Source organism: Artibeus jamaicensis, unplaced genomic scaffold, assembly GCF_021234435.1.
Source record: "Artibeus jamaicensis isolate MK-2021 breed Jamaican fruit bat unplaced genomic scaffold, CSHL_Jam_final scaffold_916, whole genome shotgun sequence".
Lineage (NCBI taxonomy): Eukaryota > Metazoa > Chordata > Mammalia > Chiroptera > Phyllostomidae > Artibeus > Artibeus jamaicensis.
The window spans coordinates 27,853,128-27,870,981 of NW_026522059.1; the positions used below are offsets into that span (position 1 = coordinate 27,853,128).

General features: G+C 38.1%; 1 protein-coding gene across 9 annotated transcripts in view; it reads right to left on the reverse strand.

Moving 5' to 3' along the window:
• The window catches only part of VPS13B (vacuolar protein sorting 13 homolog B), a 700,507-nt gene that overhangs the window by 214,465 nt on the left and 468,188 nt on the right, over positions 1 to 17,854 (reverse strand). The window lies entirely within an intron of this gene.

Consider the following 17,854-nt stretch of genomic DNA (forward strand, 5'->3'; position numbering starts at 1 on the left):
CCCACATCACTCTTTGATGGTGATAATCATACTGTAGAGACAAATTTGTAACCCATGTTTTTCCATGCTAATATACTCTTCATAAATGCCATTTAGAAAAGCTGCACAATATTTCATGTACTGTTAGAAACAAGTTGTTCAGTCATTCTCATATAACTGGACATTCAAGTTTTCAATTTTTGACAACAAACATCTATCAATATTATCTTAAGATAGGCCCCCAGAAGTGGAATTAGTAGGTAAATGGTATGAAAGAGTTCAAGGTTACTGAATACTGCCAACACCTTTCAAAAAAGTCTGCACTAAATAATATTACTGCCAACAATGAAAAAATAGCCCCCAAAGCACTGAGTGTTACTTATCTTTTTTAAGGCTCTTCCTTTCCTATATTGGTAAATATCATTTTCGACATGCGACACATTATTTTAAGTTGCTTGTGAAATGTTAAAGGTTTGTTAAATAAATCAAGACAACACGCCCTGACCAGTGCAGCTCAACTGGTTGGGTGTCATCCCTTAAAGTGCGAGGTTGCAGGTGTCTGGGTTGTGGGTTTGGTCCCCAGTCAGGTGTGTACAAGATGCAATGGATGGATGTTTCTCTCTCACAGTGATGTTTCTCACCCTTTCTTTCTCCCTCCCTTCCCTTCTCTCTAAAAATAAATAAATGAAATCTTTAAAGATACAGATTGTAGTTAGAAAGAGGTAGCACAGCTATTTGAAACAGAAACAACTCCCTCCCCAAGTCTTTTAAACCACGCTATCGATACAGGGCTGTCTGGCATCCAGAGTGCCCCTCCTGAGCTTGCTGGGGGCTAGCAAAGGACACTGGCTGAGAACAGTTCTCTCACTCTTCTCCTTCTTGGTGATGTTACTTTACTAATACTTCTGCTTTAGGATGTATTTTCTCTCAAAATGTTTTGTGGTGGCAGTATCAGACCATGTTAAAACAACCCATAGGCTACATGGTCAAGTCCATGTAGCTACATGGTCAAGTCCAACACTTTCCCACTGTATGAGTTCAGACAAATACAGACCTCTCTAACGCAACATAACCTCATTTGTAAAACGGGGTGAAATCCTATCTGAGAGTTAGTATGAGGCTTCAGTGACCTAAAGTATCTGAAGAGGTCAGCACAGTGCCCTGCATATAGTAAATACCCTCACATGGGCAGCTGCTATGTTTCTGTCTCTTACCAGGTGAAGGGCACTCAATGGACTGGGCCACATACTTTCACTTCTGGGTATCACTAAGGGCCTGGTGCAGTGCCTGGCACACTGCAGAGAGGATCCATAAATGTCTGATGAAATGCAAGTTTCTGATAAAATACTATGTGGAAAAAACTTCCCTGCAGACTAGAACTCAATAATTGTTAATATGTAAACATACATGCGCACAGATTTGCCCATATGCTGGGCTCTGCCAGTAAGGTCTTTCCAGACATTCACAGGCTCTTTCCTGACCTGCACCCTTCACCTTGTGGGCTGATCACACCTCGAGCAACCATCTCAGCCTCTGCCGGGTCCTCCCCCCACACTGAGGATGTGCAAGCTCAACTGCAGAGTGGCTGCAACCTTAAATGAGTCGATGTACTGAACACACACAGTAGGCACTCAGTAAAGGGTCTGTTTAAAAAATGAGTCACTTTCTTTGCGAAGGCTTCCTTAATCCTTCCAGAGGATGCCAGCTTCTATGCTTTTACTTATTACAATATAAGCTAATATTATTAGAGCACTTTTTATACACTGTTTTGTCTAAGAGAGCATGAGCAATTAAAGATAAAAATAAAATACCAGAGTATATTTATTATTTGCTAAATGTTGTTAGCACATTACATACATTTTCTTCCCTAAGTGTTACAACCCTGTAAAGGGGATACTGTCATCCCTGCTTTATAGCCGAGGAAACAGGCTTAAGAAATTATCAAGACACCCACGGGCAGACACCCATGGGCAGACACCCAGTGAGCCACGGGGAGAGGGAATGCATTAGTACTCCTAGCATACGCCGTACTGCCTGTTGCACGGTAAAGCTTAATAATTGTGTGCTGATAGAATACATGAATAAACATATTTAATTAAAACATTTGGTAAAGTAAAAACTGAGGCAACTAGCAAAACAACAGCTTGATTTTAAAGCTTTTAGTTATCCCTATTATAAAAATTTAAAATACACCTCCAAATAAATTGCCAATGAAGAATTCTCAAATAATATGTGAAAAAATAATAAAACCAAGTCCATAAGTAGTTGAGGATTTATTTCCCACATTTTAAAGTGTTACAAACCAAACATCTGTATACAGCATAACTGAAAATTTCCTTTAGGTTGAGCCCTACGGCAAACTCAAAATAAGAACTCAACTATTTTTATTCCCTCAATCAGAAAAGGCAACCATTATTTACTATAATGAGACTTTGCAGTACTTTCTATATTTTCTTATTTACAGATTTTATTTAAAGTCTATTCTCTCCTTCTTTAAAGTGAATTAAGAGCCCCCCCATCCATGGTAACATGACAAAACCACCCACCGGCAGGCGGAGATGAATGTGCAGTGTCCAGCCCTATTCCATATTGAGATGGCCACACCAGCCTCTAGGGAGTGTCAAGTGGCCCAATCCTGAGATATAAATAAGCGGCAGGGGCAGGATGGCAGCTATCAGCCTGGGTCGCACGGGTTACTGAGCAGAAGTCAGATGGCAACTAATTCTAGTCACTACGGAGCAGAATGGAATTTGAACCAGTGACCTGAAATGAAAGACTTGGACTCTTATGGGGGGAAAAAAAAGGCACAGGTTTCCCAGTACTAGAAAACTAAAAATTTTAAACTAGGTTAAAAGCCAAGATTTCCTCCATTTGTCTAAGGTCCCACAACTGAAATGAATCAGTGGGTGATTTTTGAGACATTTAAAAATCCCATGGTTTATCATCAGTCTACTGCAGACTTATCTGTTATACTGAAGAGTATCTGGCCTTCTAGTGAGAAAGTTTTATAATTAATTTTATGTGCTAAGCCCTAAACCTGAGCATCAATTTACTATCCCTTTGTGGAAAGAGAAAAGTTCACAATGCAGTAACTCTGAAGATAACTTTTGCTTCATTACTGTCCAATGTGACTAACAATTTAAGTTGTCGAAAGCAGCCATGCTGACTTGCAATGAGTGGGTGCAGCAGAAACATGGGTCTCTGGGCAGTGCTGTTACATCAGCTCTCCCACTCGTTACCTAACTCATTTAGAGGGAACAATAAAAGTTTTCTTTAATTAGCTACTGGTGTGCATTAACATGATCATGATTAAACCATAAAAACCAACTGTACATTACTCTGGTCCCCTCTTCCATATGTTTTGAATTATCCTGTTTGAAAATGTACTTTGCGTCCCTTTTAAAAGTTCGACCTTCTGCTTTCAGAGAATTAAATGCATATTACTGTAGTGAAGAAGATAATGTTTCAGACCTCCAGGCATATATTAAACACACTGGCAGCACTTGAGACAAAATGCTTTACTTATTAGATACTTCCTATTCTAAACAGTGTCATCAAAGGCTAAAAACAAAATCCATATAAAAGCTGCACAATGCTTCCACACAGAACCTGTGCCAAAATCCCTGTACTTTCCAACTAATGAGGAAAGGATGTGTACTCTTAACATATGAATGTAAGATTTTCCAAGCATTCACTTTAGGAAACTGGGCTATTGATTCCATATGCGTTATGTTAAATGAAACTGTATTGGTAAAATAACCTTTAAGATATCTGGCATGATAACTATAATTAAACAATATTCAAAAGACTAAAACAAAAGGGAATTTGGTTCCACAATGGCTAATTAAAATAAAATGAAAAAACAGAGCATGTCATCTCTCAAGATAAATTGTTATTGTTCAAGAACTATTTAAATACTGTTAAAATATACTTTTAGATAAAATCTGAAAGAGCTGGAAAAATATTTGTGGCTTAAAAATGGATAGTTTGGTGAAGAAAAAAAGTACAGGACTCCAATATTTTATGCGGAGATAACGGCTTTAAAGCTTGAGCACTACCAGATGGCACTCAAATCAGAGGAATTCTAGTTTCACTATCAATGAGTTTCAATACGAACAGGTTTTCAATACCTAAGAAAACACGTCAAGTTGACAGTTTACTTCTTAGATCGTTTCGGCGCGTTGTCCCACCCTTCCTCAGCTCTCGAGGGTGCAGGTCCTGGTCACCTGGCAAAAGGTGCGGAAAGCTGTACTAGTCAGGAGGGCGCTGTAGCCGGATCGCCCTGTTCATGCACTGGGGCAGGTGAGTTTGTTAGCTGACCCTGGAGTCTAGGAAGAGCCACGGTATCTCCGGAGTGGTGGCAAAGCCACACATGAATATGTGACAGTACCAAAGGATACATTCAAATAATCTCAAATGAACTTCTTGTGTGGTTGTACTGACCCTTTTGTGAGCACATTCAAAAGTCAGCTTCGTTAATAAAAATGATGTAAATAAATAGACATTTAAATTTTTAAATAAAAATATATGGAAACCCATCTCTTGAGAATTAACAAGAACTGAAACAAATATAATTTTTGTTATGGCTGACAAGAAAGGGTAATTCAGATTCTATTCCAACATATTAATTCACAATTACTTTAAAAAATTCTTCATCTTTTTAAGGAAATCTTAACTATACACTAAACATAAACATATCAACGTATTTTTTACCTTATCATAACTATGGTTATATAACAGTGACAATGAATATTCCCAACATGGAACAGTTATACTTTAATGTTGGTCAAAATATCTTTTACCAATCATAAGATCATTTACACATCTTATAAATTATGAAACAATCAAGTGTGAAACCACAAGATCAAAGTGGCAATCCCATCTATACATCATTGTGACATTTATTCTAACTTTACTGCCTTTGCTAAAATGTTTAGTAGTGTTTTCAAAGAAGTAAACATTCTGTCTATCTTACAAAATCAAATGCAACAAAGTTGGTTACAGTATTTAATGGTTTTACACACCAAGATTACAAAGAAAAATTTTTACACACTTGAAAAAAAGTATGCGCCTTGCTGTTTAAACATTTGCAAACACACTCTTCTAGTGTACCTTTTATAAATTTGATTTTGGGGTAGGACGGGGCGGTACTACGGAAAGGGGCTGTAGCATGCCTTTAATATAGACGCAGTGCACACTGGAAGCTTCAGCGTGTACTGGAAAACAGCAAACTGTAGCCATCAGAAATGCTTAATCGCAACCCAATGAGTTAATTTAATCAAGTAGATGAAAGAATATTTTTGTCTCGAGTTTTCAGTGCCGTCAGCACTGCTCGTCATAAACTTTTATCATTTCACGTACTTTATGCCATCACAACTCAGAGAAGCGCTAGGTGAAATTCATCTAAGCACATCAAATTAAATAAAAAAAATTAGAAGAAATAATTTGATTTTGATATGAAATGTCTCCTTCAGTGTTAACAATCCACCTTATTTTTTTATGTAAAAACAAACTTAAGCACTCTATGCACTTGGGTACTACAGTTGTAGAGTGCTGGAAAACAAGGGCTTTTTATATTTTATTTTTCTAAGCCAAATGTTATACAAGATCCCACATAATATAATTGTTCCCAGTTGGAAGGCAAAAAAAAGTTTTCACAATACTGCAGTAATTATGCAAAAGAGCAGAACTAATGATACCCATTACTGCTTAACAGATAGAATGGTAAAGAGTAGTACAGTTTCAAGTTTTCCCTTTCATGAAGTTACTTTTCCGGCTCTTTGAAGTAGCAATATGCAGCCACCACTGCCTGCTAAGTATCAATTCTAATATCCACACTTCAAGACCAGTGCTAACTGCAATAAAAGAAGCATGGAGATAGTTCAGGAGGCAAAGTTGTGTTTTATCATAGGCTGTGTTTGGTCTATTGTTCTACGGAAATTTATGAAAAGGCACCAGTTCTAGTGCAGATAATACCTAGATCATTGTCAATGTCCATTGCAATATGATGAATGAAACAATGTATATACACCAACCTACCCATGTGAGGAAGTTCAAACCCTACTCATTGAGATTTTTGTTTGCAGTGTTGACTTTTGCGTCTGTTTTGTTCTATACCACGTATATGATTTCACAGATGTTTATTTTCAGGGGCTTCTAAATTTAGGAGGAAAAAAAAATAATTCCAGGCAAAACTCCAGAAACAGGTCTCATTCCCTTCTCTCTCTCTCCATATAAAATTGGAATAGATTAGTCATTTTTGTTCAAGGGGACTAGACCTAATTGATTCATACTAAACTTCCAAGTTTGTTTGACTTATTTGCTTTTGGTAATGAATTTCAAGTTTTTTGGTTTGTTTTTTTTTTAATGAACCTTCACACATTCTGGGAACTTCGGGATCTTAATCAAAACAGATGCCTTTAGGCCCTGGCCAGGTACTTCAGTTGGTTACAGCGTCCTCCTCCTGATACGCCAAGGTGGAGGGTTTGACCCCGGGTCAGGGCACTGGCAAGAATCAAGCAGTGAACTGCATTAAATAAGTGGAACAACAAATCAATGTTCCTCTCTGCTTCACCCCCGCCTCAAAGTCAATCAATTAAAAAAAACAAAACAAAACAAATAGATGCCTCTACATGAAAAACAATAGCCTGTTCTGAAATGGCCATGATGTTAATTTTTAAAAAGTGGCTACTGTGTGTACAAGGTAACTACTCTTCATACTGATGAAATCCAAAGTTTATTCCGCTGATGTCAATGTGGAATCCATTTTGTCCCATGGCTGCTCAAAGATTTTCAATAGGATTAAATCAGCTGCGAGTCCTCATTATATCAGCGTTTACAATTGTGTCTGAGTTGGGGTCTGTTTCTCATAGAATTTTACTCAGAGACTGACTTAGACTGGCTCCTTAGGGCTAGTCTGATTTTACTAGAAACAACTGTATCACATCAGCCACTCTCATAAACTTGCCGTAAGATTGAATCAGCCCCTGACCCCGAAGAGATGAAAGTTTACCGGGCCTATGCATTCTCTGTAAGAATCACAGGAAAGCACATTTTCATTTCTGTAGCAATGCAAAAGAATATGCTCATTAACTATTCCAGTGGGCCTTTGCCTTGAAACGATGAAACTGATTTTCTGATAAGAAAACTATAGTTGAACTTGGAGAAATTTCTATCAATAAAAATACATAAAAATCCTTATTTGGTTATTTTATCCTTCAAATCACATATACCCCTTTAAAGAACCTATGTAGGGTTTATGGACATGAAGCAAGAGCATGCTTTTAAAACCAATTTTCCTATAATATTTGGAACAATTGAAAAATAATAAAAATGGTTTAAGTATACCCATAATTAACTTTATCCAGTAGCTGGTTTTCATTGCATTATGCTTATTCAATAAAAATATTGTGCTGATATTCATTATTTTATACTCTATTTACTAAGTCTAAACAAACCTGGTTTAGTTAACTGTAGATTCTCTACTAAGTAAATCTGAATCTCAGTATTCTCCACTATGTTTCTGATTTTTTAATTGAAGTTCGTCAAAATGACTATTATAGAATAGTCATTTACAAACTTTCACTGCCTACCCTTTAACTTCATGATGTCAGATCAATCTAAACTGAATTAAAGATACATAACAATTCTCTGTTATGTTACCAATACCTTAATGATGCTGAGGGTTTGGAATACAAAATGGTCAAGATGTTAGAGAGAAACACTGATTTGCACCCTGTAGACAGTTCTTCTCCATGAGAACTTTGCTTTTCTCTGGCACAGCACAACAACTGTCACAAGGTCAAAGTGACCTTGCACACAAACCACTGTGATAACATCGATCTCTCACTTCAATTCTTAAAATCTGCAGTGGCCCTGGACAGGTAGCTTGGATGGTCAGAGTATCATCTGGATACACCAAGGTTGTGGGTTCAATCCCTGGTCAGGGCACACACAAGAATCAACCAATGAATGCATCACTGAGTGGAACAACAAATCCATGGTTCTGTCTGTCTGTCTGTCTCTTTCTCCCTTACTCAGTCCCTCTCCCTTCCTTTCTCTCTTTAAAATCAATCAATAAAATAAATAATAAAGTAACTTGCAGTAAGTCAGGTTCCTAACAATAGCTCTGGCTGAGTAGTCCTACAACATCAGTATATTTTCATACAGTGATATGTCTTAAGAAGTTCCCGCTGATCCAAGAAAGCAACTTTCTATGTATTAATGCAGGTGATCCAACCTACACTTTAAGGCTGGCTATTCTTGGTATGTGGGATTGCTTGAATAAAAGTTAAAAGTTAGAAAGAAAATGCTGATTACCTCTTCCCAAATATCAAGTACCATCTTTACAAACATTAAAGCAGTAACCAAGTAAGGGAACTGCTCAGAATTCTTTCTAATGTTATGAATTAGAAAATAACATATAATCACAGATGGCATGTGCTTTTAGATTAGGTTATCACAGTGTCTCTGGTTAATGCTAACTCTGCAAAGACCTCATTCATAGCAGTTGCCGAATTGGCGCCATTTAAAGAGGAGTTCTTAGTCTTTAAAAGTTACGTCTCTCTAAACTAGTTAAATAATAAAGTTTCTGCTTTAAACAATATTATAATTTTCTTTTTCTTGAATTTATTGGGGTGATATTGGTAAATAAAATTATATAGTTTTCAGGGGTACAATTCTACAACACATCATCTGTATATTGTACTGTGTGTCCAACACCCTAAGTCAAGTCTTCTTCCATCACCACTTATCTCCCCGTTATTTCCCTCTCATTTTTCCCCTAACCCCCCTTATTTTTAAGGTAACATTATTCAGTGAAGTACAGTTTATGTGTGGACTTTAGCTATAATAATTTTATTGGGATAAAATATTTCTTGAGCTTCTTAAGAGCCAAAGTCAAAATTACTGAGCAAAATGTGAAATAAGATTTTATTTTACATCATTCACTCAACAAATTCTTATTGAGCGTCTACAGGCATATCTCAGAGATATTATGGTTTGGTTCCACAATAAAGCAAATACCACAGTAGAGCAAGTCATGTGATGTTTTTTGTTTTCTAGAGCATGTAAAAATTATGTTTGCAATACGGTAGTCTATTAGGTGTGCAAACAGCATTATGTGTAAAAAATGTACAAACCTTAAAAATGTATGGTGATGGAAGATGATTTGACCTTGGGTGGTGGGCACACAATGCAATATACGGATCATGTATATAGAAATGTACATCTGAAACCTATATGATCTTATTTAACCAATGTTACCCCAATAAATTTAATAAAAATATGTCATTGCTAAAAATGCTAACTATCATCTGAGCCTCAGCAAGTTGTAACTTTTTTGCTGGTAGATGGTCCTACCTGGATGTTGATGACTGCTGACTGATCAGAGTGATGGCTGCTAAAGGTTGGGGTGACATTTTTTATTGGCCACCCTTTTACTTCCTGATGACAGATCGAATACTAACTGAACTAATGCTAAATAATGATTCTCCATGAGTCATATGTCATCAGCATACGAACCTGAAATGCAAAATTACTGAGACGACACTGAAGTTTGCCACACTGATTGTCTCTTCCTTTCGTGAACTATCTCTGCAGTATGTGATGCTGTTTGACAGCATTTTACCCACAGTAGAACTTCTTTCAAAACTGAGGTCGATCCTCTCAAACTCTGCCTTATCAACTCAGTTTACAGAACACTCAAAATCCTTTGTTGTCCTTTCGACAATCTTCCTATCAACCAGAAGTGTATTCCATGTCTCAAGAAACTACTTTCTCCATTTTCCCCCACTGTACCTGAGCAACAATAAAAGAGAGAGAGAGAGAGAGAGAAGGAAAAAAAAAGAAACTACTTTCTTTGCTCATTAAGAATAAGAAGCAACTGCTAATCTGGGAAACTTTGATCATGACATTGTAGCAATCCAGTCATATCTTCAGGCTCTACTTGTAATTCCAGTTTTCTTAATACTTTCATCATATCTACAGTTATTTCCTCCACCAAAGTTTTGAACCTTCAAAGTCATCCAGGGGGGTCGGAACTGACTTCTTCCAAACTCCTGTTAATGTTGACATTTTGACCTCATCACATGAAGCACGAATGGCATCTACATTAGGGAATCCTTTCCAGAAGGAGTTCAGTGTGCTTTGCCCAGATCCATCAGAGGAATCACTATCAACGCAGCTATAGCCTCACATGTACTTCTTCAGCAATAAGACCTGAAAGTCAAAATTACTCCTTGATCCATGAGCTTTAGCTCATGTGTTAACAGGCATGAAAACAACATTAATCTCATTGTCCATCTCCATCAAAGCCCTTGGGTGACCAGATGCCTTATCCATAAGCAGTAGTATTTTGCAAAGAATCTCTTTTCTGAGAAGGAGCTCTCTAAAGTGGGATTAAAAGATGTAGCATATGTAAATAGACGTGCTGTCACCCAGGCTTTGCTGCTCCATTCTGAGAGCACAGGCAGGGTAGATTTGGCACACACAGTAAGGGCTCTGGGATTTCTGGAATGGTAAATGAGCTTTAACTTCAAGTGACCAGCTGCACTAGTTTCTATCAAGAGAGTCAGCCTGTCCTTTGAAGCCAGGCACTGACTTCTCTCAGCTCTCAAAGTCCTAGATGGCATGTTCTTCTGATGGGGGGCTGTTTCTCCTACACTGAAAATCTATTGTTTATTGTGGCCATCTTCATTAATTATCTTAGCTTGATTTGGATAACTTGTTGCAGTTCCTACATCAGCATTTGTTGCTTCACTTTGTACTTTTATGTTACGGAGATAGTTTCTTTCCTTAAACCTCGTGAACCATCCTGTGCTTCTGCAGCTTCTTTATCTCTCACAGGCCTACATAGAATTTAAGAGAGTTAGGGCCTTGCTCTAAATTCAGCTTTGGCTTAAGGGAATGTTGTGACTGATGTGATCTTCTATCCGGACAATTAAAACTTTCTCCATATCAGCAATAAGGCTGTTTTTCTTTCTTATCATTTGTATACTCAGAGGAGTAGCACTTTTAATTTCCTTGAAGAACTGTGCATTCACAACTTGGCTATCTGGTGTAAGTGAACTAGCTCTGGGCCTATCTTGGCTTTCTACATGCCTTCCTCACTAAGTTTAATCATTTCTAGGTTTTGGTTTAAAATGGCACACGTGTGACTCTTCCATTCACTTGAACATTTAGAGGCCACTGATGGGTTGTTAACTGACCTAGTTGCAATATTGTTGTGTCTCTGGGAAGAGGGACACCCAAGGAGAGCAAGAGAAACAGGGAATCAGAAGGTTGGTGGAACAGTCAAAACACACACATTTGTTGATTTAGTTTGCCAAAACAATTACAATAGTGACATCAAAGATCACTGATTACAGATCACCATAACAAACAGTAATAAAAATGTTTGAAATACTGCAAGAAGTAACAAATTGTGACACAGGGACACAGATAAGCATATGCTGTTGTAAAATGGTACTGATAGACTTGTTCCATGCAGAGCTGCCATAACCTTCAACTTGAAAAAAAAACGCAGTATGTGTGAATTTCAATAAAGCCAGGTATGCCTCTATTATGTTCTCGGCACTGCAAGGGGCAGAGCGGAAATGAAGCCCTTGCGTTCTTGGAATCTGCATTCTCTCGGAGAAGTTAGACAATATGATTTTATGTGTCACACATGCATGTGCACACACATTATGCACACATACACATGTATTTGATGATGGATGTTGGGTATTATGAGCTAAATAAGAGTCTAAAATAATTTGAGTTTTAGGCCAGAGCAACTACAAAAATGGAGAAAGATGATTTTCCAGGCTATGCAAGCAGCTTCTCAACCTATGTGTTAGCTAATTCTTTCACATTCTGCCTTTCCAAACTTTATCTGTTTTCCTAAGAAACATAAACGACCACAGTGATCTGCACATAGTGTCACATAGGGAGATGATGACAGCTACCACCACACGAAATTTTAAAGGATCCTCTAGGGCATGATGTCCTCCTCCCTGTTCCCCCAGCATGCCAAAGCCCCAATCGGCCAAGAACTATTCAAGGGAGGGCTATAGTTAGAGATGGTTTTCTGCGGTTGTTCCTAGACCTCATTCTAGACAAACACTTAGAGAACAGAGAAATGGGGCCAAGACACAAAGTTACGCCACAGCCCCAGAAAACCAGATGAATGAAAAGTAAAATATTCCTTGGGAGTATTTTGGCCTTAGAACAGTTGAAATTGATGCAATGTTCTTAAGTTAAATTGGAGAAGGGGAAAAAGAGAGGGCTGGGCTCTTATGAGACCCCCATATTTCTAATTGCTACTGAGCATTTTTACTTGTATATCCCATTATCAATATCACATATAAGAAGGATCATCATAACATTTAGAAGTATTTTTCCCTAAAATACCACCTGTACACTTTAATGTTTTATTTATTTGTCCCTCTTCAAAAGGCTCAAATAGGAAATACACTCTCTTGGCCCCACCAAGTACTGCTACTCATTTCATTAATTACTCCTACTTTTTCCTTTGTATTTTCTACTCTTACTGGCCCTTCTCAGTTTACATGGGCTAGTGACGAGAGTTCCATAATTAGTTTCTTTCACAGGTATTTTTCTTTCCTAACCTATCCCAGATAGTATTGTCAGATCACTCTTCTCAAAATACAATATTTGCTTACAAACATTTGTCCCAATAGAATGAATGTAAGGTTCACAGAACCAGAAAGTTTTTGAGTGTTTTAAAAAATTTTCCCCACTTTATCACCAGCACCCAGAACCATGTGCTTGGTACACAGTGGAATTCAATAAATACTTTAAAATTAATTAAGGAAGGAGCAAATGGACTGGGTAATCTACAAGGTGCTCATTGGGGTTCCTGGATGAGGGAGTAGATATAGGGACCAGATAAACTTGGAGCCTGCCCTCTAAATTTGAGATACTTATTTATCTCAAGTCTTTATCTCTCACTTATTTATCTACATTCTAAATTTGAGATACTTATTTATTATACTGAAGATGCTTTCAGGCACTTCTGAACCAAGATGGAAAGAAGTTAGACTTGTTGAAATGGCAGGAAGAACACTGAGGCTGAGGGAGATGATAAATGCCAAAGGGACAAAAGACCAAACACAGCAAGTGTATGGAGCAGGAAATGCCCCATTTGGATCAACAAAACAGATATTAATTAATGGGAACAATGGACGGTGAGGATGGGAAGACAGGACGAAGCAAGATTCTGTGGGGCAGACCGGTAAACTTGACTTCTTAGTTTTATGTTAGGCGTCCCCAAAGCAGAGCCTTCTGACCACCTAAATCGCAATCACCTACGGCACTTGTTAAAACAGACTTTCCAGGCCCCGTGCCAGGGGTATCTTACCTGGAGGTATCTTACCTGGCAACCTGAACTTAGAACAAACTCCTGGTAATTTTTATTCACACTAATGTTTAAGATATACTGCTATAAACAATGGAAAACTGTAAGAGTTTTATAGAAAAAAATGACAAAATGGTACTTGAGAAAAATTAGTATGATAAAAATGTGCGGTCGAAGTAGGGGACTGGAGCCCAGAGAGACTGCAGGTAGCACCACCAGTGAGAAAGCAGCTGGCCAGGCGACAACGATGGGGAGATGAAATAAAGCAATATATAACATACTGGGCTTGGGGGGTGGAATGAGAATAATATTTCATCACCTCAGCTCAGAATCTGGGGACAGCAGACCACTGCCAACTGAATTTAACCGATATTCTGGGACAACCGCTCCAACCCACCCCTAACTACTCTATTCACAGTCTGCGTTCTGGAATTTCACAATCACCTTCTTGCCTCCACATTGCTATTCATGCTGTTCTCCCAGCCTGGGACACCTTCCTTTTTAAGAATCCATTTCCTCTATGAAGCCTTCCCTTTATAAGTCCACAATAACTGCTCTCTCTTCTACAAGCCTATAGGATACTATCTTTATGCCTTATCTTGCACTGAGCATGTGTTACCTTCTATTGTTATTTTCTTTAAGGCCTTACACTCTATCTTTTAACTAGACTGTAGGATCAAGCCCAGAAACACACACCCATGTCTCTAAATCCTGTGCACAGGGATGCATATGAAGTGAGATAAGTATATGTGGATGATAGTGATGATGGTGATGAAGAAGGCAACAAAAAACTAGTTGAGTCCCAGATACTCTCTAAACCGATGATACCAATGCATGGATAATATTTATTGGAAGTGCAGAATGTGTCAAGCACTTTTCTATATCAATTCGTTTAATCCTCATAACAATTCTCTAAAGTCGGTACTATTATTATTTCCATTTTAGGATAAATAAACTGAGGTGTGGAGAAGTTAACTTGCTCAAAATCACTCAATTAGTAAATGGTGAACTTCGGATGTGGACACTGGCAATATAGTTCCAGCACTTATTTTTTTAAATTTTTCTAACTTATTGATGTTTAAAAAGAGAGAGGAAGTGGGTGGGGGCGTGTGAGAGGGAGAAACATCAGTTTGTGGTTCCACTTGTTTATGCATTCATTGGTTGATTCTTGTATGTGCCCTGACCTGGGATTGAACCCGCAAACTTGGCCTATTGGGACTACGCTCTAACAGAATGAGCCAGGGGATTCCAGTGCCTTTTAAAAATCACAGCCTACAGAGTCTCAGTCTCAGAACCTCACGAGTTTCTTCCATAGCACTTACCACAATTTGAATTCTCTAAAACTTTTTTGTTGTTGTTAATATATGTTTACTTACTAGATAGAAAGATCCATCATTGTTGGACCAGTTAATTTTGTTCGCTGCTATATGCCTAGTGCTGGGCACATACTAGATGCTCCATAAATACATGCTTTGTAAACAAATGAATGAATTAAACAATAAGGAAAAAGGAGCAGAAGGAGTAAAGCTACAGGTACCATAATGAGTATCTAAGGGACTAGGGAAATTTTTTATTACTGCATATTTCAGACAGATGGCTTCCCAGAGAAAGTCTCCATCAATATATGAATGTATTTTGAAATGCTGAAAGGAAAAATCCACTTGCAAGGTGCTGGGACCAGGTGTCTCTATTTTAGCACATCACTGCATTCAAGAACAGGAAGCAGAGCTTGGAGATAGAGGACTGTGCTAGGGAACTGAAGACCTGGCTGAGTTCCACAGTTTCCACTGAGTCACACCTGTGTGCAGCTATGTGGGAAAAAGCTGTCTGTTCACAGCTTTCCTCTTGTCGACATGCAGTTAAAATATGAGTAATCTAGGCCAAATTCAAATTTTCATTTCAATGCATCAGAATCATGGCTTATTAGAGCTGGAAGAGGTTTTGGAGCTCATTGTTTCCAGAGCTTTTTCAAACTACATTTCAGCTATAGTATCCCTTCCTTAAAGAAAATCTTATGAAGTGATGGGGTTAGTGGGTGACGGAGGATGCATGATATGTCAAACCACATAAAAGCAAACTTGCTCCAGGATGGCTGTGTCACGGATGTGTGCACATGTGATTGGAGGGCCTCAACTCTGCCACAGGACAACCACCCCTTGACATAATTCTTAAATAAATGCTTTACTGAGACAATTCATGTGTCACATACTTAATCTATTTAGAGTACACCAGTCAATGTTTTTGGGTATACAACTGCCACAATGTTAGAAGGCTTTTTAATCACTCCAAAAGGAAACCCCCATTAGCAGTCTCTTTCCTTCACTGCCTCACTTTCCTCCCTCTCAAGCAGCCCCTCCCAAGCACTAATCTACTTTCTGTCTCTACAGATTTACCTATTCGAGACATTTCATATAAATGGAATCATATAATATGTGGTCTTCTATGACTGGCTTCTTTCACACTGCACAATGCTTGCAAAGTTTATCCGTGTTGTAGCATGTATCAGCACTGCATTCCTTTTCATAGCTGAGTAATACTCCACTGGATGAGTAGGACATGTTTTATTCAGTCATTAGTTAATGGACACTTGGGTTGCTTCTACTTTTTAGCTATTTTTGAACAATGCTACTATAAATATTCAGGTCCATGTGTTTGTGTGAACATGTTTCCATTTCTCTTGGTTATACATCTAGAAGTGAAATTTTTGAGTTATATATAACTTATTTAATCTTTTGAGAAACTGTCAGATTACCTTCCAAAACAGCTTCAACATTTTACATTCCCATCAAATGTATGAAAGTTCCAAGTCGCACGGCTTCACCGACACTTGTTATTACTGGTCTTACGAGCACAGCCGGCCTCGTGCGTGTAAAGTGGTGTCTCAGGGTGGTGGTGATTTGCATTTCCTGATGGCTATTTCACTGGTGGTTGTTTCATGTACCCCTTGGTCACTTGTACACCTTCTTTGGAAAAATGTCCATTCAGATCCTCTGCCCAATTTTGAATTGGGTTATTTGCTCTTTTATTATTGATATATAAGGGTTCTTTATGTATTCTAGATAAAAGTTCCTTACCAGATATGTGATTTAAAAATATTCTCACCCATTCTGTGGGCTGTCTTTTCACTTTCTTAATTTTGAAAAAGTCTTATTACTTAATTAGTTACTTGTGTCATAATTAATTACTTAATTACTTGTGTCATATTTAAGAAGTCACTGCCTAATTGAACATCACAAAAGTTTATTCCTACGTTTTCTTCTAAGAGTTTCATAGTTTTAGCTCTTATATCCAGGTCTTAATCAATTTTGTGTTCATTTTTGTATATGGTGTGTAATAGTATTTTCTTCTAGCACCTTTTATTTCTATAAGGTCGGTATTAATGTTCCTTTTATCTCAGATATTAGTAATTTGAATCTTTTTTGTCTTGGTCAGTCTAACTAAGGGTTTGACAATTTTGCTGATTTTGCCAAAGAACCAAGTCTTGGTTCTGTCGATTTCATTTATTGTTCTTCTCTCTCCCCTTGACATGTCGCAGAGCTTCAGAGAAAACAAGGTGCTGGGGCTGGAGCCACTGTGGCTTCCTGCCGCTCCTTCCGTTCAAATGAGCACATGTTTGAGATGGCCCGAGCCAGTTGTATTTCATACCTATTGTCTTATTTATTTATAGTGTCTACTGTTATTCTTAAAATTTTTCTGTTAGGATGATAAATTACACGGTCACTCTACCAACAGCCCTGGTTGACACTGGATTGCCTATTAGGTTGTATCCAGCTTCCTCCCAGCCCCTTCTGTTCCTTGTGGTCCTGGCCTCAGGTATAAAATAAAGTTAAAAAAGTGAAATAAGGGCAACACAAACATTAGATCAAAGAGATACATTTGCAGTCAGACTGGATGGAATATTTGCCAACTAAGGGAAAAAGTAGGAGTTAATCTTGATTTGTCTCTCTCTCTCTCTCACTGTTTTTTCATTCTTCTATAAATAAGTATAAACTGTGCTTGAGGTTGCACAGACATATTCCCGAGAACTGCTGTGGATAAAGTAGCCTGTGAGCATGGGCTGCTGACCTTCCCATGGGGCGCGGTCCTGTATTCCAGTCTCCAGCAGTGCCTGTGCGTCCACTCTTGCTCGGTGAAGAGTGCAGGCCTAACACAATGCCACCCTTTTGAAAGGGGAGGAAAATGCTCTTCCTTGAAAGAGAGCTTCTAGGTCTAAGGACTTTACTAAAAATTAACTTCCCATTCTGTCTGCTCCCCACTCTGCCCCAGTCTCACACTGGCCCTCTGATTCTATTCACTGAGCATCGCTTCTCCTTCTAACACAGCTGCAGGTGTACATGCAAACAAATACATTCGATCAATTATCGAGGTGTATTTCATTCACAAGAGAAGCCAGGGAATTGTACATTCAGTATTTGTAGAAGTATCCTGCACTAATCAAGGAGAATTAAACACATTTTAATGTACTTCATTTGAATCCTGAAACCTTTTGTTTTTACTTTATTAATCTAGAAATCTGAA